Source organism: Opisthocomus hoazin, chromosome 5, assembly GCF_030867145.1.
Source record: "Opisthocomus hoazin isolate bOpiHoa1 chromosome 5, bOpiHoa1.hap1, whole genome shotgun sequence".
NCBI lineage: Eukaryota > Metazoa > Chordata > Aves > Opisthocomiformes > Opisthocomidae > Opisthocomus > Opisthocomus hoazin.
This window is the reverse complement of record NC_134418.1, coordinates 78,283,554-78,309,982: the sequence shown is the minus strand read 5'-3', so window position 1 is coordinate 78,309,982 and position 26,429 is coordinate 78,283,554. Positions and strand designations below refer to the sequence as shown.

Here is a 26,429-nt window from a genome sequence, read left to right as displayed (position 1 = left end):
CTCTCATTCCACCGTCTGAAAGTCGAACGAACGATGGCTGCGCGTTTCCAGCTGTCAAGCAGTGGTTGTACGTAGCTGGCCAGCTAACTTCAACCTCCGGCTGAACTGAACTCAGCCTTTCTCCTAGTCTAGACACAGACCTAGATATCAATCTGTTTTGTTAAAAAAGACAATAGACAAATAGGAATAAGCAATGAGGAGGAAAAATGAGGTCAAGAAGTAGAAAGACAGAACAAAGCGGGGTGGGGAACAAACAAGACCACAGTGATCCTTACGCTGGCTTTCTGCATAATTATTCCCAACTAAAAATGTTTGAGTCTGGTTCCAGAGCTATCCTAACGAGCATCAGATCAAAAACCGGGGGACAGCTCTGCAGCTGTCACATACAGCACACGTGTCCCAATTCTTTACGAGCGATTTGCTGTGCACTAATGAACAGTGCACAGAAGTCTTTCAAGTAGTTTTAATTTATTTAATCTGTACACTTGCAGGAATTGTCATGAGTAATACAAGACATGTGATTAACACATGGTATCTTCTACTTGTCCATTGTAGGAATCAGACTGGTTCATAGTTTTGGGCGCAGATAACAGGATGCCTTCTCATTGTGTGATAACTTTACGCAAATAATAATTTTCTCCTACAACTATGAAAAGTTATTTTCATATTAAAATGGGGGGAGGAAGGAATGGGAGGAATAAACAAATCCATACAGCAAAGTCAACTTTCCCTTCCCAAATACGGGGAGATTTGTTTAAAAGCAGTTTTGGAAGCCTCCTCTCAGTACTGAGACGTTACTCCTGTGGTCAGCTAAACCCCCTTGTATTCAGTCTTCTCACAGTTATCTTGTTCGGTTTCAGCTTAAAGTTTTCTGACGCGATATCTGAAAGAGTTCTTCTCTTTGAAGAGAGGAATTCAGAGCAAGTTTCCTCCTGCTCTTGCATTGTTTGAAGTCAAGTGTTGTTACTGGGATGAATCAAATATATAATTAAAGACCAGGTTTAAGTTTTGGCTGTTTTCTTTGGAAAAAGAGCTAGAACTGTGAGTGTAATTGATTTTTTGCTTCCGTGGCCAAACTGAAATAAAATAATTTTCTTCATAGGAACTGACAGCTAAAATTTGAGGGCTTTTTTTTAAAAAAAAACAACCCACAACATTTTATTCTGACATTTTAATTTTTTTTTTTTTTATAAATTAAAATAAATGTCTGGATTCATGCAGCTACATTAGAGCGCGGTCGGGAAAGAAGAGTTTCCAGCTGCAAATGGTTGTCCTGATTGGTGAGCAATAGTACAGTACCCTTTATGAACACAGTATGAAATAAATAAAAACACACTGTTTAATCTGACAGTTCTAACAGGGGCGGGGAGGACCAAATCTTTGGCTGAAACCACTGGGAAATTCTGCTGTAATTTACAAATATTTTTGCCTACCTGTTACACATTGGTAAAGTTTTGCCCAGCTGCAAAAAGGAGTATGGAAATAGTCTGATGGAGCTTGCTAGGAAGAAGGAAAAATACTTCTTCCAAGCAGGAACTGAACTGATGGGAATCTGATCATTTGCTGTTGATGATGAACAGGAGATGGTTTCAAAGCTTTCTGCCTTTTTTTTTTTTAATTCACCCCACCTTTTTTTTTTTTTTTACTAAGGGAAGTCTCTGATTCAGAAGCTTTTTGCTGAGAATCAGATAAAGCATTTATCTTTGTCATTTGGTATTTAAAGTCCAACAGGTACCATTTCTTTCTTGAATTACTAGAGGGAGAGTTGAGGCTTGGATGAATAGACCATAGAGGTCTTGGGGGAAAAAAGTCTGAACTAAACCCAAAAAAAAGGCATCCCACCTCCCTCTTAATCTAACTTCCTTATCAGGAATTGGCAACATAACAGTAGCCTTTTCTAAGGCCCTGATTTAACAGCATGAATGTCAAAAAAGAGGCCTAGGTACATATAAGACATTGCAAAGGATTCTTATGTGTTCAAGCTTTCGATCGCAACCAGCTTCAGCTCAAATTCACAGGGAGCCTGAACGCTTTTGGAGAAGCAACTAAAAGTCTTAGTTTCTGAAAACTTTCTGATTACTAAGGATGTCTATTGCATTTGATCTTCATAAACACTCACTTACTAGTTGCTGTGCAGGTCTCTTCCCATTTTATAGGTGGAAAACAAAAAGGACATAACTGGCCCAGAAGAGTGTAGGAAATCAGTGGCAAATACACTGCTAAAACTCAGGGGTCCCAGCTCCCATTTCAAAGGGTTATTTATCCTCAATTGAAAAACAGTAATTACGTTGTGGAGTACAACATGGTGAGCTGTATATATATATATATATATATATTTCTCCATGCGTGCTTGTGCACGTGTGTGTATATGGTAACTGCTCTCATGTAATGTGGTATTTCAAGTTTCAGTTGAGGCTACTTCTTTTTTCCTCCCCACGACAAAGAAGTTTCCACAGGGGAGAGCAGCAGGCTTCAGTCGCAGGGCGGGCCGGTGTCAGCGCCTCAGCTTGACTGGCTTGAGGTTTTCAAATGAAATAAGCATGCAAGCCAAATGCGAAAATAAAAATGGCAAAATAATAGGACCATCAAGGAGGAATGCAATCCCGCTCTTTGCTAAGACAAGCTACACCTCGGAAATCATCATCTCTCAAACTACGCGTGCAAAGCCCGGGTTCTCCCTTGCCCTGTCACTACCCTGCCTGTTGCACACAACCAACTGGCTGCCGCGTAGGGAGGAAATTAAAACGGGCTTCGCTTTCCGACTGTCGGCTCAGCTGGTGTCTGACAAGCACCCAACACCGCCGAAGAACCAGCGCCGTCCAGATGCCGAGCGCTCAGCACAAAGCCGTGTGGCTCCACTCTCAGCAGGTCCACGATAAGGGTCCCTTCCCAGTCCCCAGCTTCTGAAACAAAGACTACGGGTAGCGCTGGTATTACTGGGACACGGGGGAGACTTTGCCCTAACGAAGGCCGTAGCCACCAGCAGCCAGGTAACGCCGGGACCAGAGGGTCATCTGGTGGCCTATGAAAACAAAGCGATCAAATCCTGTAACTTTTTAGAAGGTGGAGATAGGATGCTGCAAGATGCTGGGAAGGAAATGCAGGGCCCATGAAAGCCGGAAAGGGAGAGCGGGAAGGAAATAAGTAGAAAACAGAGGGGAAAAAACCCCTGCAGTACAAGCAGTTGAAAAGCAGTAAAGCAGAGGAGGGGGAAGGAAAATGGAATGAGAGAAGAGATGGAAAAAATGTAATTAAGAACCGGGGAAAACCACCAAACTCAAGTATAACATCACAGGCCTTGGCGATACAAGGTTTTATTCGATCTACATCTCTGCATAATAGCCTTCCTGAAAAAATATATTACCTGCATTTCTAATGTTAATAAAGCCATGAAGGGGGAAAATTGTCCACTGCATAACCTCACCATTTTCATGCATGGATCGTTGTGTCTCTGTATTAACAAATGCACAGAACTCAGGCTCTAAAAATTTAAAGACGGTTTTGTGGGATCCCTTACTGGTTAAGGAGGCCTGGCAACAGGCTGCCACTGTCCCTGGCTGCAAGAAGCACTAGTTTTCCCCTCCAGGTCTTTGTAATCAGATACACTGGCAAGAACAAACCAGAACACTCACGGTGCAGCACACGCGCTTTCACAGCAGCCCTTCGACTTCGGACACGAACACTATTAATTTGTCACCTCTCACTAGTGCTCGCTGTTACTCAAACACGCAGCGGAAGCCAAGTACTTGCAACCTATGCTTGTGCTCCAGGTCACAAAATAAGACGGAATTCTTGGTGAGGAAGAAGTTGGACTTGCTCAGACAATCCTCTCTCCTTGGCGAGAGCGTTTGAGAAACTCCACCAAAAGGGGAAAGAAAAAAATCCCGAGGTCAAAGGTGCAAGTGAAAAAAACTTCCAAAAGTAAAAAAGGGAAAATGTTTCTGAGCTTATCACCAGCAAGTCTTCGGTCTAACTCCAGAACGCTACCAGGTTGTGTTATACTATGGTAGTAATCCCGGCTTAATTACAGCACCTCTTAAACCAGTTTGGGATCGTATTTCTCTCACTGCTACGCTTTGGGAATGTGTGATGACAGGAATGCAGCACTGCTGCTGCACACATGCTGTAGCCCACCGCTTCATTTTTCTGTGTGCTGGCTTATGCGCTGCGGTATTTATTTTAACTTGCATGACTTATTAAGAAAAACCTGCCTCCGTTATGAGAAGAAAGGCTCCCCTGTTTTTTTTTTCATGCCAGACCTTCTGATCGCATTTGTGCTTCTGCACATAAGACAATTGACGACGCAGAAGGGTTTTAAATCCGGGCTGCCAAGACTACCTAACACCGTACCAGCGCAGCGAAGGGAGCACAGGCTGCAGGATACTGCCTTTGCCTCGACGCGTGCCTTTCCTCTCCCGCTATCACTGACTCAAAGCCGGTTAGTTAAAACGGATGGAAGCTGGGCTTGTAACTCCTCCGTGTACAAAACGAACCAGGGAGGGAGGCAAGCCCTGAATCCCGCACAGGTTCTCACACAGTCTTGCGTTTATTAAACCTCTCACGTACAATAGAACCCAAAAGCTTGCAGAAGTGGAGTAACAGCAACTCAATTCATTCACCGACTGCTCTTCCAAAGGATATTGCAGTAAAAGACGTGCCAAAAATGTTGGCCTCAACTTTCTTATTTTCCACTGGTGTCACATATCATTACTACCCTGGTATTTAAGTAACGTACTGATATATGGGGGCCAGCTGTACTGCGAGTTGGAAAGACAGCCTATCCTTCTGCTTTGGGAGTTGAAAAAATAGAAAGCGAGAAGTACATAGCCAATGTAGATCCCACCAGCAGTAAAAGCCGTTACAGATTATGTTTTTAAAGACTAATTCACACATCTCTCTGTCTCTTCCCGCTCCTCCACAGAGCCTGCGTCTCTGCTTTATGCTCATGTAGCACCTCACGAGACTGCGAAGACGGCACCAAGCACGAGGAGGCCTCGGACTCTGGTGAAGCTCCTGCGTCTTACAGCAACACAAACAAGAAGCAGATTCCACGTGTCAGTGTGTCAGGTAGGTACCTTTGAAGGAAATATCCATGGGGAAAGAAAAGAAAGCCCTTGGCTATAGCAAGTGGGCACTGTTTTACATGTTGTATGGCTATTATTTATCAGTATATTAGTTTTAAACTCTAAATTCTTATCTAGAAGGATTAATCGCCATACACAAAACTGAACAAAACACCGCAGGCATGTTTGCAAATGGGACAATGAACACATTTGATGGGCAGTCCTAAAAACCGAAGCAGCATACCAAGAGAACTAAATCCCAGCAGCTGCTCTAACTCCACGGAGCATTTGTTGCACAACCCAGTATTAAGCTCCTTCTCAAAATTCTTGCTTATACAGCTGTGCAATATAGTGAGTATATTTTATAGATGTGTGTATATATATATATATAGCATGTATAAGAGGCGGAGATCTTAAAAACCTTAGAGAAATCAGGAGGCCTGAAAATAGGCTACTCCACCCTTTGTAAACAACCTGTCATGAATTTACTTCCATATGTACATGAAGCTCTGCCTATACTAAATAGGCTTTCAAAATAGTGGTTTAGCACTGAAAATGTATGGTTCCCACCCACCAGATTGAAGAGAATGCAAGCAACAGACAAACCCAAGAGTGAAAAAGCATAGATTCATCACCTCACAGAAAAGTAATTCCATTACATAGTGGATATTTTATTATCATCTTAGATTCAGAGGCTGTCTCCTTGGCATATACCAGGAAAAAAAATTCTAGAGAGGAGTCATGGAGATAGAAATCAGGTGACTCAACACATGCCTGACCCAAAGGCTTCTGGAAAATCAAAACTACCAGCCTGCACGTTCTCTAGACCAGACTGCAGCGTCGTAGAGCCAGTTTGTTCCCATGAAGGTGGTACTCTCTAGTCATTGTTTTTTGGTGGGACCCTGGAGCTTCCCTGTTCTATTCTGATGCCGTAGCAGTGCCCGTCAGAAGGAAGAGTCCGCTCCTGGGACAGCCACCCTGCCTGTTGCTGGTTACCGCAGCTTGTCCCCATCCTCCACTTGGCTTCTGAAGCTCTGACATTACCCACCTGTGTGCACCCAGAGACAATCTCCCATTGCCCTGTTCAGATGAAGGTTTATGCAGGCACCACTTGCACTTGCCTCTCTCTAGCAGCTGTTCTGACCATTTGTCCTGAATGCAGAGGTTTTTGTATTCCAGTAAAAGAAATAATATTTTATAGCACTGCGTCTCAAACTTCTCCCATCACCTTGCAAGATAGTTAACCTCTTCAGGTGGGGACTAGTCCAACAAAATAATTTTTGTCTTACTAAGAGACACCCTACATAACAGTGCAATCTGCTAAATCAAATGTACCAGCCACAGGGAGCTCTACTACTTTTTTCTACATATCCTGCTATATTACTGAGTGGCTGTCGGTTGCTTTGTTATTAATTTGTTTTTAAGTATAATCCAGCAGAGCACTGTTACCTCCCAGATTTTCTGAAGGTCAGCGCAAGATCTCTGACTCTTCTGTGGAGCTAAGCAGAAGGGAGCAACACTCCAAGACCCACCTTAGCGAAATGCTTCTAACGCAGCACTTCGAGTGTCACATTGGATATAAGAGCAGTCTCTGGTGTGAATTTATCAACCTACAACTTTCCTACCAGAGTCAAGGCTGAGAGCAAGTGAAACATGTAGATGTTACGACGAAAACCATCCCTTCATTGCAATAGCTAAATCGAAATAGTGAAATTAAGAAAAGTAAATTTAAATCAATTTAGAAAAATAAATGAAAAAATCTCCTCTCTGGTTTTGAAAAGCATACTCCTCACTCCCACCACAAAAGCAGAGTTACACACCTTAAAGCATATGAATGGCACTGGGATACGACAAGGTTTCTTTTGAAATGCTTTTCATATTATAATGAATTTTTGTAAGGCACAGATAAGCACTTACACTTAATATTTCTGGAAATCTAAAAAGATATTTTGAAAAAGAAGCAAACGTCTTAAGTGAGATAATTCACATGCAAGTGAAATCTCCTAGCATTAGAATTCTATCTGAAAGAATCATGTACAAAATGAAGAGCTAGAAAGTCTTTAGTCTTCATTAAAACTGATCGCTATTGAGCTGAACTCAATACCTTCACAGGCCAACTGTGGTAAATCTTATTAGGTACGGTGTTTATCTCAGAAACTCTTGCAAGGAGTCACCACGTTTCCATAGATAAAAATTTCAAGTGCTCTTTACCCTCAGCTATTCCAGGAATCAACAAATACTCAGGACAAACATTTCTTAGGTTCTAACAGAAAGCAAGAAACTCCACACGCAAGTGCTCAGCGCCTTGCCTTTGATCTTTTTCTTGATGGGGGAGATGTTTGGTGACCTTCCCATCTCCGAGACAGTGTGAGGTAGATCAGGCGATCTGCCTTCACAACTGGTAGATTTCAGATCTGTCAGAGCATGATGATGCTATAGTGTCAAACAACTTTTTTCCTCCTTCCTGTCCAAAGATGGATCTTACTATTACCCCAGCTGATGGAACCAAGACAAAATAAACACAGGCATCCAGGACTGAAACAATGATAGACTATCCAAGCAGGCACTTGCCCTCAGTCGTCCAAGGAGTAAAAAGTTATAAAAACAACTACTTCTTTTTATTGCCCACATCCCTGTGTCGTTGCTGTGGTACTTAAAAAAACCACAAGCCCTATGGATTTCTACCCACCGCATAGTAATTACTGAAATAACAAAGAATTGGAAAAAAGTATTTCCAAAGCCTGATGCTATTACCAAGCTGCCAATGAAAAAACTCTCACTAACACCCCTTAAGTCTATCCCCGGGCGCTCCTAATCTGAACACAAAAGGTTGGGTTTAAACACCCGCGCCCCCCACCCTGAGATTAAAACCGCCTGCAGTTTTCAGCTTCAGGCCTGCAATGACAATACTTTAAATCCTTGGCTACTGGCTCAGCGAAGACACAGCCTACAGACAGTCCCCCAAAAGTTCTTTGAAATGTTAAATACAAAGCCAGGAGGAGGTCATAAAGGAAATATTCCTTATAAAAGGAATGGATATCATATGCAGGCTTTTCAAATACATTTCTCAGTTGCTTTGCTTTCAGCCACCATATGCTCAATCCTGCATTGTCTGAAGCTTTTGAAATAAAATTCAGGAATTAAACGAAACACACAAATTAGTGCTGTAAACAGCTGCCAGTATATGCATGCGTTACCTTTTAGCTCTCATAAATCTCTCCAATGTATACTGTACCCTACTTCTTATCTGGAAGGGCTAATTATTTACCTAATAAATGGTCCTACAGCAATTATCAACAAACCAGGCACTTAAAAGTAACATATAGGTTTTATTGCATAATCCTCTGTAGCATCTGCCCAATTATTTCAATAGAAGCCAGTGTGGCTCCCTGCTGCACTGGAAATCCAGCTATCTTTCTGCCAAGAGCCTTCCAGTGCACACAAAAGGAACAAGGATTGAGACCTGTTTTATCCCCTCTTATCCTATACACTAACAAGCCTTTTCTCCACTGCAGTTTCTCTCAACAAATACAGGTAATTATGCAGGAAGATGGGATTTTCAAGGTAGGTAAAAAAGAAGAAAAATCAGTTTAGCATACCAGCTTTGCCAAGAAGTACTGTCAGCCTAAACTATGAGAGTTGCTTGCAGGGTAGGGGAGCAAGCAAACACAACGGTGCCCGGCTGCTGACATAGGCCCCAGTTGGAAGTGATGAGCTTTGGGGTTCAAAACTGTTGGTAGGTGGGCAAGTTTTCCTGCCCACTTGCATTCCCCTGGAGGTAAACAGAGCGGTAGGAGTTTTATTTCTGGCCCCTGCCGCACCCTGAACACTCAATGCCTCTCCTTCCTCATTTGGGTATCTTAAACTCAACGAAAAATTAGTTTTACATTCATTTTGAAGAACTTGTGTTCGGTTTGCTTGTCTTAACAGGTCTCATGATCCCAGTCCGTACTAGCTTCTGGCTAGACGCTCCACCAGACATCCACAGAAACATCCCTGTCCACATTGACAGATCGTGTAGTGGGGAGGAACGTAACCGGCTGCCACAGTGATGTCCTCAGTGTGAGGAGCCTTTGGACTTCAGTCTCCTGAAAGCTACCAAGAGTTAAAAACCCCTTTAATTAGATGAAGCAGTTAATGGAAGCAAGCACTCCAGCCAGCAGTAAACGCATGCTGAAATCGCTGGTGATCCTGAAGAACCAGGCTGCTGCAGTTTGAAGTTATTCAAGCTGTTTAATGCTGGGTTATTTGCAAATTAGTGTAGCCCAGCCCACAGAAACTGCCATTGCTGTGACTACATGCGTGTTTGACAAGCTGCTGTCCTCTGCTTCTAGACTTCAGTATATCATTTGGGTACGTTCACAGGAGGGAAAGCCTGTTCACAGAAATGTTCCAGTTACAGAAAAGGACTAAAGGTTATAGCAAACTCAGGAACATCACATGCTTTTGGCAAGGCGGCATGGAGGAGGATGAAAGGCAAAGGAGGGTAAGCAGGAGAATTATTGTTCCTCGATGACTAAACAAGCACAGAAACTATGATTACAGATCACAGACATCTTTTATAACACGCCAGACTAGCACACAGAAGAACACGTCTGGATAACTCTGTCGCATGGGCAGTATTGGCTCTCCACGTCTTGCAAGAAGACGGGGGTCTCCTGAAACGGAGGCCCTGCCCCAGCCCCTGACTTGAGGCCAGTGAAGCGGTACAAAGCCTCTAAGCACGCTGGAGAACAGACACTGCTGGGCATAGCCCTGGCAGACAAGGATGCTCCTCGTATGCGATCCTCACTCTTCGTGGCAGGAACCAACGCAAGATCCATAGCGATCTCTGCCTGCCTGTTGGGCTGCTTACCCCCATAAAACAAGCAAGAACAAACTCCAGGTGGCTGTAACCTGCAGCGAGACTTCAGCAAAGCATGCAGCTAGAAAAGTGTCCCTAGAGCAACCCTGGTAGGTAGGTAGTTTATTGTTAGAGGAGATAAGGTCCACAGAATTTCCTAGGAGCCAGAAGCAATGATTCACAGACACAGCTCAGGCTTGCCTTGACTCACACTGCTCGCAATATCAACCACAGTCAGTTGGCCTGGTTTGTCCAAGAGAAAAAAAAAAAATAGTAATTCAGTATGAAACAAAACTACAAGTACGCTCTGTCCTCAACTAAAGTAACCAGCCACCCTTTAGTGGCAAAAGAACGTTGATGATTCAATATTAATATATTTTTTTAAATCACTTATTTCTGATGAGTAAGACTTTTTGTCAATTTTAACGAGACATATACCATTAACGTTATAAAAGTATGAATTTCTTTCATAAGTATTTGCTATCAAGAACTCACTTAAATATTTAGTTCTACTTCTTGTTTCAGTGTAATCAGTTAGAGAAGCTTCCAACACATTTTACTTTTTCCCTATTTAAAGAAAAAAACAACAATCCAAACAACAACACTGACCTCTGAGCACACGACTACAATAACACAGATTCCTCTTTTAGCAAATTGAGATGTTGAGCAAGCCACTTCAAAAGCGGCAAGATCTTGATTCGGAGGGTGTCTGAACAGATTCCTATTTATCTGTACCACTTCAGAAAACTGCATTCTCCCCGACTGCTGTGCCTTGAAAATCAGTGCAAAGCTTGGTGATTTCAGAACAAAGAGACCAAGAGAAGCCATGGTCAGAAACACAAATTTCACCATATCCAATTTTTAATAAGAATATTCCACCACCCCTGGAACAATTAGGTAAGAATTTCAAACCTTCTAACTCATAAACTAACATTTAAGAAAAGAGACCTGAGCTTACCAACTGTGAGAAAATTCAGTGGTCAACAACAAGACTAAATTCAGAAAACGTTCAGACTATCTTTGCCCTCTCAAAGAAAGAAAAAGGTGACACCACACCTTTCATGGAAAGAACTGCACCATGGCAAGAACTGCATAAGTGCATTCCAAAACAGGATGCATAGCTTTACAGGCAGTTACAGAGATGTATGCAGCAACACGAATACAAATTACTATGGGTACTACAAGCAGGAACATCTCCCAGGTGATGGAGGCAAGTTGTCAGGTACTGAATGCTCCTAAAGAAACTTAATTGTGTTTACCCATGTTTGAACCTATTCCTGCACAAGCTAGGGTTTCACATTTACCAAAAAGGGTAGTTACTGGCTTTAGTTTAAAAATAAATAACTCCAGTAACAAAACAGTAATTCTGACAAACTGGATAAATCATGTTCAGAATTCACATATGAGTTCATGGTTTGCCCAACTTTTTTGGAAGTCAACTTTTTCTTGGATATCATTATTTTCTCGTCAGAAACCAAACATAATCACCCGTCATTCCCAAGGATGACTGCGACAACTGAGTTGTCTGAAGATGGTGAGCTGAAGCTCTCTGTGGTACATTTCTGTATCCGAAAAGCAGGCAAGGAAAACAATGCCACAGAGAGAAGCAGATGGCCAGTGAGTTATCACTGTCGGTCTGATGACTTATGTGGGCTGAACTTGTTTGTTTACTCACATATTTGCAAGAAAGAAACTTTCCTTATGTTAGCGGCAGCTATATTATATATTATGCATGTATTGTATACACAGTACATACCGCTGCCTACACACAACATCAAGGGATGAAGTATATACCCTCAAATTACCGTGTGCTCTCCGACAACGACCAAAGTCACAGTCGACCCCTCCGGGGGCCAGGGAGTTCAGTGACTTGTATTTCTAACACCACAGCTCCGGAAGGGGTTAAAAAGGGATCACAGAGTTAGAGCTGCCCTGCTCGAGGCTCGGAGACAGGGCAGAAGTAGCTCAGGTGCTCCCGGGCAGGGAAGTGAGCCTGTCGTTCCTGGCCATGCCCTTTACGCTGTCTCTGCCCGTTCACCACCCCTGTTGATGCAAGCCCCGTGCTAACCCTGCACGATGCGCGGCGAAACCGCCGTCACACGGTTGGGTGGCAAGCAGCACTGTCTCTGTGTCAGCGAGCCCTGTTGTATGAACTGTCCTTGAAAATACAGGTTCTTCTTAGACCATCTCACCCCCTCTTCAGGATTCTTCTCATTATCATCTCTTTAATTGTTCTCATTATCTTCTGGGCGTAGAAAAAGAAGGCAGCCTTTGGAAGCATATAAAATCCAATTATGTATAAATACAGTGTTGGGAAAAGAATTAAAATGTTTTAGCTGACAAATTAGCTGCTGAAAATCAGGAAAGAAAGGTCACTGTGTGACCATCTAACCCCCTGAAAATCACCAGAAAGTATTTTCCGTCTGCAGTTACAGTAACGCTACTGCTACGGTTAACAACCAGCCTTGCAGCTCTGAAGGCTATTGGTAACCACCTCCTCGCCCAGGTTTTCTGGACAAAGAGCTTTTACGCTATTTTCCCACTAGCAAAAGTCTTCTTGTACTGCAACTAAAGTAAGTAAAGTATTAAAAGTAGTCGGTGTAATTTTACGTACTGGCCAGAGTCCTGAAAGTAGGGCAAGGCATTTTTTTCACAGAATCACAGAATCACAGAATGTTCGGGGTTGGAAGGGACCTCTGTGGGTCATCTAGTCCAACCCTCCTGCCGAAGCAGGGTCACCTACAGTAGGTTGTAGAGGACCTCGTCCAGGCAGGTCTTGAATATCTCCAGAGAAGGAGACTCCACAACCTCCCTGGGCAGCCTGGGCCAGGGCTCCGTCACCCTCAGAGGGAAGAAGTTCTTCCTCATCTTCAGACAGAACTTCCTCTTCTTCAGTTTGTGAAGATTTGGTAGATTCTTTGAATGACCAGGATGTAAACATGGCGCAGGACGTGCTTGTCTGCGCCCTCACAGACCGCTGTGTGAGAAGCTCCTCGCTGGACGGCTGCACGGATCAGCCGGTTACGGATCAGATCCTCTTCTCGTTCGTAGGTACATGACCACGGGGACGGACAGGGGAGCCTCTCTGAACAAACTACTGAGCTCAAATAACTCTTCCTGCAACAAGCACCCCTGCAGCCCCGAGGACTTCAGCGGGACCGTGGGCACGGCCGATCCCACAGCTGCGACCCAGAGACTGGAACCTGAAAGAAGGCGACAGGTACGGTGTGGGGAAGCGGGGCTCCGAGCAGGAACGCTCACACCTGACCCATCCACATCTGGTGCAACACAGCCCGGCGCTGCGCCTGGTGCGGCATCCGAGCCTCTGGGCCAGCGCAGAGAAGTCTGCCCCCACCTCTCCACCCACTCCGCGGTGTAGGAAGCGTTACACAGACAGACGCGGGAACACCATCTGCTTCGCTGCCGCGTTTGACTCCCTCCCGCCGGCATGGAATAGTCTGAGACGGTCTAAGTGCGCTAATACAATCCTACCTTTTCCGTTTATACATGTAGTGAAGAAAAAGCAAAGTCAAAATGTACTTTTCATCTCCGCAACATTGCTCTTAGTTTTCTAACTGAATTTGCTTGCACTGTTTCTCTAAGAAAATAAAAAAAGGAAAAAGAAATTCTGTGGGAGCATGAAGTCTAACTAGAAGAAACTCTTATTTCAATAAAAGTTAATAGGTATAAACATGCACAATACTGATACCTGTACAGGAACATAAAGTCTACAGAAGAAACAACTTTTTTTTCTGTTTGTGGCATCATTATTCATTCTGCTACGAAGAAAGAACACCAAATTTCATACATTAATGCAAATACAGTGAAAACTTCAATCCAGACCAGGAAAAAAAACCCTTCTTTCTAAATATGTGAAATCACTAGCCATCATTTTCCTATTCACATCCACATTTTCCAATGAAAACAAAAAAAGAAAAAAAAATTCCAAGTCCTGTGGTTGTCATGTCAGTGGGGTTTATTAATCCCACTGGACAGTGTGGTCTACTAATTAGCAAATATATTACTTACAGCACTTCTGAGGCATGGCACACAAGTAACTGGGATAGCCTCCCAGCACTCTGGGAGATACGACAGCTAGTCAGACAGAGGCACGCAGTCCAGTGCTCTGCGTTTTTAAAAGCTGACCAGTAATTTCACTTGCCTCATCTTTCGTGGTGAAAAGGATGATGTTCTCAAGTTTATTTTTCACAGAAGTCCAAATGGCCACATGGTTCACACTGCGCTTCAGCATCCCAGAAAAAAAACGAGGACAAAATCAGTTCCCAGAAGGCTCCAACTGCGAGTCCTAAAAGGGAACACCCCGGTGCGCTGCTGGCTCACCAGCGTGTCCCAGGGAGCTCGGCCAGCACCACGCAGGGAGCACAGCTAGGAACAGCACTCGCATCTCCTAGTGCCAGCCCTGCGTCCTAACAAGAGATCAAAAAGATGTTCCCCACGCACGTGATATCTGCGGGCTGTCAGTCAGCTTTCCCCAAATGGACAGGCACAGACAGAAGGACAGGGCAGCTTTTGAGACACAAAAACGATCCCAATCTTTCATTTATCTTTAATGCTAAACTATCTGTACTACATCCCCTGAAAAAATAAAGGTATTTTATTTTTTTGCTCAACTTTATGATAAAACAGTTTTGTTTGACGTGGGGAAGAATGGCACAGGAAAAAAGGATCATGCTTTTAAGGTAGCAGTGATTTAAGGCAGGAAGAAGAATGGAGACTGCTCACAGGGCTCATTACCGCACCAAAGCCTGTAAGAGGAAGCCCCACCAGCCCCAGGCTCATGCTGCGATCAGCTTACATCTGAGAACTCGCTCTGCCCCACCTCAGCCCCGTTCCCAGCGGGCATGTCTGCGTGCCTCTAGACCGTCCCACCAGTCCCACCACCAGCACTTTCTGCCCCGAGCTAGAAAGAAGGGGAAAGCAGAAGGATTTCAAATACTGATGCTTATCTGAAGCCATCTACGCAAATAAGCAAAAAGGCCAACTCCAAGCAAGGAGTTGTTCCTGATTCTCGTAAGACGCAACAGTTGCCAAACTAAGAAAAATGTGAAACTCTTCAACGAAACGCAAAAGGATGACACAGTTCGACACTTACTGAGTATTTGCATGTGGGCAGGACTGGCTTGTTTGTGATGATTAAAGCAATGTAGATCAAACCCCAGCGCGCGCACCTCTGAGCGCTCGCCCAAGCCCGGGCAGGCCGGCCGGCCGCAGCAAAACCCAGCCAAGGGAAAAGCTGTTCCTCCAGAGGCTGGCAAAAACACGGCACGCATCCCCTCGCCAGAAGCCAGCGCCTGCACGCTCCGGGCATCCGCAGCAGCTGGGTACCCCCCTGGCATTTCCACACCCGGCACTCCCTGGCAGATGCCGGAAGGTGAGCCCCGCTCGGGCCGGGGAACGTCCCACGGGCAGGCTGGTGAGCCTCATCTCCCTGCGCAAAGCCCCGCGTGAGCCAAAGCCACCATGAGGTGGGCTCCACCTGCTCAGCAAAACCCGTCGGCGCAGGGCTAGGAAGATGGCTCTGCGACTACAGGAAAGGCTCCCTTCACCGGCGTCGCGCCGTGCCTTTGATGCGGGCGATACTCTGCTGGGTGGAGACGCAGCCACTGCGGGACGTGCAGCCATAACTCCCTGCCTGCACTGGCTGCCTTTCTGCTGGAAGGCAAGACTGGACTTACTGCTGTGGCCACTGCAGTCCTGCAATGAACGCACATTAATTTAGTCCAGAATTCTATGTTTTGGTCATTTGAATAGCAGATAGCATTTGTAACCTGCTCAATACCTCGACTCTCAGGATAGGACACTAAAGGAAGCAAGTTCTAACATCCTGCTAACTGGAGATCTATCAGTGGAACCGACAGAACATGGGAGGTCAGGGGGAGGAAATATTAATATTGCAATTATTCAGTTCATGTCACTTTAGTAAACTATTCAACAAAAAAAAAAAAAAGAGAAGGTAGCCTTTGAAAACATTTAAAGGAACACATTATTAAGTGAGGCTTGAAAGCCAACTGAATAAATACAGCAGAAATCTTCCACGGGTGTGGGTTTATAACTATGATTTATATTCTGATAGCCAAGCAATGAATGCAGTTTGTCAGATACCTGAAACTGCTTTACATTTATGATGCATTTGCACAAGAACTGCTTTCAACAGCTTCATTTTTTAAAATTTGAATTATAAGACCATTGAAATAGAAGAAAGGCCCAGCAACCCCCAATACACATCTAGCCCAATACTCAGCCTGCTAAAGAGGCCAGCAGTGCACAGCCAGGGAAGAATAAGGTGGCATTCATACCTCCCCCTAATACTGTCTCCATCTCCCCCCATTTTCAGCTCAAGGGATTTGCTGTGCCTGCCGTGATTCCTCTATCGACCAGTCCCCGCGAGACCTCTCTGCCAAAGGCTTGCCCAGTCTCCCCATCAGCCTACGTAAACTTCTTGCACCCACAGCATCGTCCAGCCACAAGTCCTGCAGGTCACTCCCTCTGGCATGAACAATCACCTCCTCTTCACTTTGAGCCCAGCTCCCTTCACCTTTATTTCCCCTCAGAATGATTTTGGCCACGACAGGCTGAGCCTGCATGACATGATGCATCACGGCTAGGAACTGAAGCATCATGTGAGTTCACCTCATGATTATGTCGCCTTCATATACTCGCACAGATTTGTACAACATTACTGCCCTTGCCCAGCTTGATGGGACAGTGGCTACTGGGCCCTCTGAACAGTTTTATTTTTTGAGGATAGCATCGCTCTCAGTATAGAAAGAATCCAGCAGCGGCATTATTGAATACTGGAATTTACAACAAAGGTTGCATGCACAAACATGCATGACAAAAGCTGACCACAATATGCTCTCTCTTCAGAGAAGAAAAAGTTCATCTCCTTGTCTCTTACCGTGAAGAATGTTTCCAATCCCCGATGCGTTGTATTTAAATACAAAGAACTCTTGCCTTCTTTTAATTTATTTTTGAATGTACCCAAGAGATGGTAGTGATATAAACTAATTTTTAGTGTAGGGTTATGAAACCTGTAATGAACCATCCCACACATTTTTTATATCAGACAGCTTCCAGAAAAATTAGATTATTTTTCTGTTCAAAAGTGGTTATGGCATTGTGCAAAACATCCTGCCTGTAGAAATCAATAAAACACTTCAGTCTCCAATCTTGCAGTGGTTGCTCTAGGTTGGAAAATTCTTCAAACTCTAACCTTGTTTTTCTAGGAGTTCGCCTACATCATTGCTGCAGGATGAGGGATCTGTCTAGGTCTTTCCCAGTTTCATCACGATTGTGCCGGGAAACTTATGAGGAGTCACAGTAACAGTGATGACTGCAGATGAACTAAGAAAATAAGTATAACATTTAATTTTTTTTCAAAACACGTTTTCAAAAAACTGCTGACAGACTGCTCTTGGATGGCCATCCATTTTTATGAAGACACAATGGAAAGAATCTGACACAGGCACACAAAAAAAAGTGCTAGGCGGTAACTGAGACACACGAGAAGTATTATTAAGGCACCTCTGTGGGTAATGAAGAAAAAAACGCAGAATTTTGCTGCACTTTAAAAGCTAAGCACCACGCAGTGCCCTCTGCTGCACACAGAGGTAACAGGCGAAGCACCACTGAACGATGACATCATTCGATACCAAACAACACGATATGTTGTACGTATGACAAATATTTATTTCCTTAATTACGCTTGTTTTCTGAAAATACTAATAAATTATGCAAACATCTTCAGTACCAGCTTAGAGCAGATGTTTTTTACACCCTCTTCCCATCTAGCATCCTGTGTTCTGACTGCGAGCAAGCTGTCAGCCCGCCTCCCACATCTACGCAGTGGGAAATTCATGCTGAGAGCGCGCAGAGACGCCGGGCGGCTGGGTGGGGGGAGCGCACAGCACCCCCAGCATGAGACTGCATCACGAGACACTCACGACAGCTAAACAGCACAGTGGGACACGGTCAACACACTGCCCTCGCCGCTCCTCCGAAACTCAAGTGAGCTGGAAGTGCCCATCTCTCCCTGCTCTCAGCTAAAAGGAACAAAACAAAGACAAACAAACATAAGGGAAGGTCAAACCTCTGATGTCATTTTCAACTTCCAAATAAATGTGCATTAACAACCTATAAAAGGTCCTTCACGCGCAACATGAAAGAGGTAAAAGCAGACTGCAGGAACTGCGAGCCCGAAGAAGATTTATTGATTGTCAGACAGAAACAAGGAGGTCTAATGTGGAGTACAAATATTTAATCTGAGTCTGAAATCTTATCTGCTGCCTTTAAGAAGATTAACAGAGATTCTCTTGCAGCAGACTATGAATTCTGATCTATTTCATGAACTGGGAATACTTTCAAGAAGCAAAGCTTGTGCATTTTAACTAGTTTATTAGCATTCTACTCAAAATCCAGTTCAACAAAGTTGATCAAGATTAAAACCTGTTCGAGGAAGTTAGGTCACTAACAATGTTACTTGCATGTGTACATGTTGCATGAAACAGGCATGTCACATGCAGGCACAGACAGGAGAATGTAAGGTATCTTATTTCACATGAGACACAAAACACCCAAGGTCTCCACACTGTTCTTGAACAAAAAACTGGCATGAAGATGTTATGGTAAAGTTCTTTCTTAAAAAAAAAAAAAATTATTCCCAAACTGATACTCTCTGCTCTAGCCTGGAAAGAAAGGAGATATTCCGGAGAAGAGGGAGGAACTCATACATACATCCTTTTGCCTCTCTTGCACCAACTGAGTAGAAGGCCAACAGCTAATACCATCGCTGGGCTTGGTCCTGCCCTAGGAGTCCACGCAGCTGGCCAAGCCTCAGGCTCCTCCTTTGCCCTTCCTTTACATAAAGAGGCAAGGAAAGGGAAGTGCAGCCAGCTTGCTGCGGCCGGCTTCCCGCCCCCAGAGGAAAGCGATGGAGCCGTCCTTCCCCTTTCCTTCACTTCTGCCCATCAGCTACGCTGGCAACATGCCAGACAGCCCAGTCCTGTTTTCCATATGTTTCTTCCCAGAAATACGTGGGCTCCGGTAGGGCCTGTGTGAAGTAGGAAGAGCATGGCAGGAGCTAGTGGAGGAGGGGAAAACCTCTGCCATCTCTCCCTCCTCCTACCAGTCCCCTCTGATGATCCAAAGTGGGATGAGCTGCTTGAAGGGCCTCTGCTCCGTGGTCACCAGCCATCCCAGCCGGCTCATCCTGCGGCCCTGCTGAACGCTCGGCATCTCTGCTGGGCTACGGGAATAACGCAACGGTGACGCCAAACACCCATTTAAAGCAGAGCTGAGAAGCATCACATGTCAGGCGACCCTCAAGCAGTTGGCAGGTCTGCTTTAGATCTGTGTTGGCTGGTTGAATTCAGCCTGTTCCTGTCGAAAACGAACTAACCTGCACTTCACCACTAAGCAGGGCTTCACCTGGGAGCCGTCAGCACGATGAAACCAACCCAACAACACATATACCCACACTTCTGCTTTTTCTCAATAGCCAATTCACAGTGAAGCTTCCAAGCATCAGCTGAACATTATCTCTGTGCTGTGAGCCCCAGGGCTTTTACCCGAGATGTAAAATAAGTCAAATCACCTTGCGTTTGGCATGAGCAAAGAGCATGCACGCAGTTGCGGCACCCCACCTAACCCCATCTGAGCCTTTAATCTAGACCAGACCTCGATCCAAGGGCAGCTCAAATCAGTCCTCATGCACAGCGTGGCGTGGGCTTCCCCTGGTTACCCGAGAAGGTAACGTAATGCACCGTTCATACGCGAGAATGCCTGCATCTTTCCTGTAGTCAGTGAAGAATTTTAATTGTACTTTCATGATGAAGAAGTCTAAAGGACGTTGCTCTTTAAAAGCTCTATGTTAGTTCTTTATATTATCTAGAGCAGAAATACCTCACTTTCACACAGAATGGTACAGGATCACAAAGACAGGGGCTCGTTGCCTCCCAAGCCCACGGGAACCCCACACACCAGAACCATCCTCTTCAGCAGGGCACGACGAGTACTTCACAACCACTATTTTTGCACGCAATAACCGCAGTCACGAAACGAGTCTCCCCTACGGCAAAAAGAAAGTGTTTAACAAGGTTCCTGGCACAACTTCAGGTAAAGCATGTTAGTTTCCAGTTCTCCCCGTATCTTCTTATGAAGATACCCAGTTGGTGAGAAGATACATGAACACTGGAGGCAATGCAATAACGTCACAAGCGTGTTGCCATAGGACACCCTTCCTAGGACAACAGCCCACACTCAAATGTCCCTCACTGTATTTTTCCTCATACACCTACTGTGTAGCTAGTACGAAGCAGAAGTCCTGGAGAAAACCATGGTATGCAGTCATACCTTCTCTCCTCCTCTCAGCTGCAAAATGGCAACAGCAACACATCCTTCCCTAAAGGGCTTCTGCGATCACATAGCCAGAAAACCATCATATATGTGCTGGCACGGAGACAGCGAGGTCCATACACATACCCCAAGGGAGTCTTTGTCCGTCATAACCCAGAGGCAGGAGAGCATCAAAACTGAAGGCTGTACCAGGAATTATCAATCTCCCATTTCTTAAGATGAGAGCGGTTGCCTTCAGAGCTTTTAACTTTAGGTTTCAGCACATAGATTCCTGAGGTATCCTAAGCAAAACAGAAAGGCTGCTAGTGACACGCATACGTGTGCCCTTCACTATACGTGCACAGCCCTGAAGATCCGCTTTCTCACGTTGTGGAAAGGCATCATTCCAGAACACGCTGCCCTGATAGGCCTCCTCACTGAAGGCTGATCTCATGTCGCCTCTACCGCTGCTGCCACCAAGAGTACTTTGTGCCAAGTTTACAGACCTTAAAAGTTATTCTTTCTTCTTTTTTTCATCTTCAGCCAAAACACTAATTTTCTGTGTAACATATTCAGTAATATATATGCAGAATACTTGTTGGCATCAGCAACTACTACACGACGCTTATCAAAAACTTCAATTATACCAAAAATGCCTTCAGATTAGACAGGTCACATTGGACATTGCCCGCTGAACTTGATCCTGAACTTCAGCACCCATGTTCTCCTCTCGAGCAACGCGAGATGATAGGGAAAGGCCACAGTTTCTCCAGGAGAAAGCGGGAACAAGAGAGCGCTGCAGCCCCAGCACTAAACAACCTCATGCACCAGTACAGGCTTGGGGTGGACCTGCTGGAGAGCAGCTCTGCGGAGAGGGACCTGGGTGTCCTGGTGGACGACAGGTTAACTATGAGCCAGCAGTGTGCCCTGGCTGCCAAGAAGGCCAATGGGATCCTGGGGTGCATCAAGAAGAGTGTGGCCAGCAGGACAAGGGAGGTTCTCCTTCCCCTCTACACTACCCTGGTGAGGCCTCATCTGGAGTACTGTGTCCAGTTCTGGGCTCCCCAGTTCAAGAAGGATGAAGAGCTACTGGAGAGAGTCCAGCGGAGGGCTACAAGGATGGTGAGGGGACTGGAGCATCTCCACTACGAGGAGAGGTTGAGGGAACTGGGCTTGTTCAGCCTGAAGAAGAGAAGGCTGCGAGGGGACCTTATAAATGCCTACAAATATCTGAAGGGTGGGTGTCAGGAGGATGGGGCCAAGCTCTTTTCAGTGGTGCCCAGTGACAGGACAAGGGGTAATGGGCACAAACTGAGGCACAGGAAGTTCCGTCTGAACATGAGGAGGAACTTCTTCTCTCTGAGGGTGACGGAGCACTGGAACAGGCTGCCCAGGGAGGTTGTGGAGTCTCCTTCTCTGGAGATATTCAAGACCCGACTGGACAAGGTCCTGTGCAGCCTGCTGTAGGTGACCCTGCTTCGGCGGGGGGGTTGGACTAGATGACCCACAGAGGTCCCTTCCAACCCCTACTATTCTGTGATTCTGTGATTCTGTAAATGGAGGGCTGGGAGGGTGCCCCTGGGCAACTCCCAGCTGGAAGATGAGAGACTCGTTTACCACCTGGTGCCCTTCAGCAAGGTGCTCGGGGTATACGCTGGGTGCTGGGAAGCACTCCTTGTCTCGCAATTTCCTCAGCGACCCTAGAGCCATTCTGGCTGCTGCTGCTTTGAAGGCTGTGTGGTCAGACAGAGTACGTATTTTCTGGCACACCTAAAGTTTTCTCAAGGGATGAAGGCCATGGTAAGAAAATTTTCACTTTCTAGCTCTCTCTTGGTATGAGCAGAACTTCCCAAGTCAAAGAAAAGACAAGTTATATGCTGCTGCAAACAAAATCAGTTTTTAGAGTTTTCTCCCCCGCATCCTGCTTCCCCTAAAAAAAGGAAAAAAAAAAAAAAGAAAGTGCATAACACAGTGCTTTTGGTGGCCTAAATATGGGTGTTACCAGATTCCCCAGTGACGCAAAGAGGTCAGAATTCGAGAAGGTGAGAAAATGACTTCAGCCTCCAGAAGAAAAACCGACCTGGAACAATTAACCTGAGAACGGCACCAGGACGATGTCCCAGCAAACTCATTTCCAAGACAAGTTTCTACTGGGAAAAGTTTAGCAGTTCAGGACTGCCGAGGGTAAGTTCTCACATTTACACCTGACACAATGAGTTTCTTTGGACACGCAATACTCTCAGAACCCATCTGAAAAAACAACTGCTTTTTGCTACCACGTTCTTGCGTCATTTCCTAACCTCCTTATACAGACGCTAGGAGTAACACGCCGCCATATCCAGTGCTATCGGCATCTGCCTCCAGCACAGGGAACGGCAAACTTTGTTACGCGGTTGCAAAACCATTGAGCTCCTTTGAGAAACAGCCTCGTCTTCCAGCATGCTGCCTGCTTCTCACACTGATACCTCATTATCACGCACCGGTCCTGATCGTCTTTACAAGTTTTGATACACTTAAAAACGCTTTCTCCAACTATCATTGGCCTTTTTAACACCTTTTTTTCTCAAATGTGAGAAGTAAAACACCATACTGTGTTCTGTCCTTCCATAAAACTGCCCACACAGCTACTTTTGACCTACGAGTGCTTGTTCTCCCTTCCAATTTTCTCTGCAAACCCACACACACAAGACAAACTTAGATTATTTGATTATTTTTTTTCCTGATTAGTCGTCTGCTGGACCTGTGTTAGTGCAGATAAACACATTAAAAAGTTACAAACCAAAGAAAGAGAGGCGTATAAATGGGCTTTCACTAACCTTTCGCCAGGGTGGGGAAGCTGAAATGGGCTGCCAACGTCAAGACAACGGGGACCGAACCAGGCAGCAAATCTGCTCCCGTCGGCTGGTGAGCAAGTGAACAAGCAGGGAGAGCTGGTGGCTGGGAGGGGAGGAGGAGCGTACCAGGGCAGAGAAGTGATTAGCTGTGAAATTAGAGAATAAGCAGCTAGGAATTGCAAATAACTGTACGCCGTCTGGGAAGTGGGAAGGAAGAGATATTTTCTGCCAAACTGCCCCGAAGTGTCAAACATCTGCACTTGTCACTCTGCAAGGACTTCTGCCCCCGCTCCTCTGCCAGCCTTCCCCGTGTGCCAGCAGAAGGCTTCTCCACAGCACCTGCAGACCACGGCCTTCCACTGGGAACACTGGCACAGCGAGCACAGAAGCACGCGGAGCTGGCACGCGTCGCTCCTGGGCACCACTCACTCCTGCAAACCCTCCTCTGCAGGGAGTGCTCTCTGCACCAGCCTCCAGTCTTTTTAGGGTCAAGGTAGTTGGCGATGTTGCCAAAATGCTGAGATTGCCGAAGCTGCTTTGATGGCCTAAGAAGGTCTCCCAAAGCCTGAAGCAAGGGAGATATGATTAGTCTCCATAGTAAAATTTCCAAATACTCCTCCGGTGAGAAAAAGTCAACGAACAAAAAACAAACCACAACCTCTGACCTACACCTTTGTTACCCAATTTTCTGTTAGAACATACCTCTGATGACTGCAACACCCTAATACTTGTAATTATGAAGCTGAATATATTTTCATTGTGGATGGGTGGTTGTGGGTGAAGTAACTCTTAAAAGCAACATGACTAGAGCAAACTTTTCACAACCAGAACCTCAGATGTCATTTGAAAATCCAAGAAGATTCAGATTCAAACCCAACAGATTCAAACTTGATCAAGATTCTGCTGAAGTCAAAACAGCAAAGATCTTCATTCTCCAGTCAGTCCTCATACAGGAGAAGAGATTGTGGGGCTTGCCAGTGGGGACAACAAACTCCTCACAATTCTCAAAACATTTCTGGTTTAGTATACTCAAAGTCTTGTGAGAATAATCAGCTGTTATTTATAGCATTTTTGATCAAAACCTTGCAGGATGTGCTCACAAGATTTCAATGTCACTGAAGCAGACTGATCGTGGTCTAACCCCCAGCCTGTATGAAAACAATACCTCCTTATACCATCTCCCAGTAAAATTAATAGCCTTACAGCACCCCTTCCTATTTTAAGTGCTCTTTTTGTTCACGTTTCCACTCGTAGAAGTAATACTTAATCCTGTTTCAGCAGACTGTTTCTGCCTTGTTTTCTGTAATCATCATTAACCTCAAAATGTATTACAAGGGAATAGGTCATAGCATCACCACGCCTCACTGCCTTCTCCAGCCGCGTCCTCTGCCCTGCATCATGCACAAACCCTCGCTTCGTGGTTAGCATTCAGCTTTCATGTTAGTGACTAGCCTATAGCTCCGAGAGCCTTCGGTGCCTTGCCCAGGTTTAGCAAACTACACCTTTAGTGTTCCTGCTTTAGTTGATCCTAAGACTTGAGTTCTTTTTTCTCACAGCAGAAATACAAATAGATATTAAAGTAAAATGCATCTTTCCCATTACAATTTCTAGTTGTGCAATCTTCTACCGGTTGGTTCCACGTACTTCTGTTTCCTGAGCTCTCTGTAGCTGACGTTTCTCTTTAGACACCTATAGTTGTACAACACGGGAACACCAAATTTATTTCTGCACCCCTCTCGGATCACTTTTTGGTGGCTGAAATGTTACAGGCAGTCTGGCACACTTTCAGGTTGCAGCACATCTCTTCTCTGGATATCAAGGGGGACTTTGCTTTCCAGTCCAGTCAAACCAACACATTTAAACGAGTAAAGGGAAGGAAAAAAAAAAAAAAGGAAAAAAAGAAAAAAGAGGAACAGTTCTATAGCATAATTGCACACTTATAAATAGCATGTTTTCCATGTGTGTCAGATATCAAATAGCTTAATGACAACTGATAACCGGCTGATTTCTGCAATCTGCCATCAGCTGCTATTTTCAAGAGAACACGAGCTATTCCTAATACCGCAGTGCAACTCCACTCAGTTGTGTAGGAAGCTTACATTTTTCAACCAGATGGCAGGTATATACTATTTTAACCAAAATCCTGTTTTAAGAACAGCGGTCGATATAATGACAGTGCTTGACAAGCCAAGAAGCATACGAAAGTAGGTAACTACATAATACCACTTAGTATTGCCCTTTAAAAAAATAACATACTTATGAACGGCAACAGATGGGCCAGGCAGTCAGGCTGCATGACCTCATTTACTGGGGGGAAAAGAAAAAGTGTTTTGTTTGTTTTTTCAATTAAACTTCAGCCTTTATTTCCAAAATGTACTTTGTAAAAACTTGGATGCGATTTTTCTCATGCGTGTATCATGCCAAAAGGCCACTGCTCCCTGAGTCAAGCACGGACAAGAGCTGCTCGGCTGCGTTATAACGTGATTAATCCACACAACTGCATTAACACCCATTAGAGCGAAAAAAGCCACCTCTAGTATACAGGGTTTGATACGACACAAAAAACTTGCCATTAAAGATCTCTGTCATTACAGAAACATCTACCAATTAGCAAATAACTTATTTACACCAGCATTTCTATTGCAGCAGAAGACATTATCCTGTTCTGTTAAATAGCAACAGCAAACAGTAGCTGTGAAATCCAGTTTACGTCTCGCAGGAGCAAAATATCTCTGCTTTCTTAATAGGCAGGAGTCCAGAATTGCCTTAGCCTGGACACATTTTCTCATCTTTCCCTGCCCCAGTAACAACCACCAGCCCCTCTTCAGATCTGACCCCCTGCAGCCTTGCATTGCCGCCTCCACCACAGGACACGGCTTGCCCCCCCATACTTACATTACGTCTGGGGTCCTCTCTTCAAACACAAACGAAAAGTCAAGAGGAGGAGCAGACTCTGGGTGACTGAGCAGCACAACTGAGACAGTCCAGGTGACCACCTCGGCTTCTCCTCTCTTCCGTGTCAGAGACTCCCCTTGCGTTCAAACCTGATTCCAGTGGAGAAGATCCCATGTCCCACCAGTCGAACACGCTGAGCCTTTGGATCCTCTGAAGCCCTACCACAGCACTTAGAAGTAGCTGTATATTTACTTTCGCCTTTTTTTGGACGCATGCCTATGCGAGAAGGAAGCAAACTCTCTTCGTATTTCACACCCATTCACACCGCATTTTTTTCAGGGTGTTGCTAAAAGAAAAAAATAAAAATCCCAAGCTAGTTCAGCTCCAAATGGCCAACCACACAATCATTCATTTTCCTCTGGTTATACTGACTGGGTTCTT

At 45.0% G+C, this 26,429-nt stretch overlaps 1 protein-coding gene across 1 annotated transcript in view; it reads right to left on the bottom strand.

Annotated features, from left to right (window-relative positions):
• STOX2 (storkhead box 2) overlaps positions 1 to 26,065 on the bottom strand; it is a 103,782-nt gene extending 77,717 nt beyond the window's left edge. The window contains exon 1 of the mRNA XM_075421829.1: positions 25,989 to 26,065. The gene's annotated coding sequence lies outside the window, so the exon portion shown is untranslated. The remainder of the gene's footprint in view (positions 1 to 25,988) is intronic.
• Positions 26,066 to 26,429: the final 364 nt, after the last annotated feature.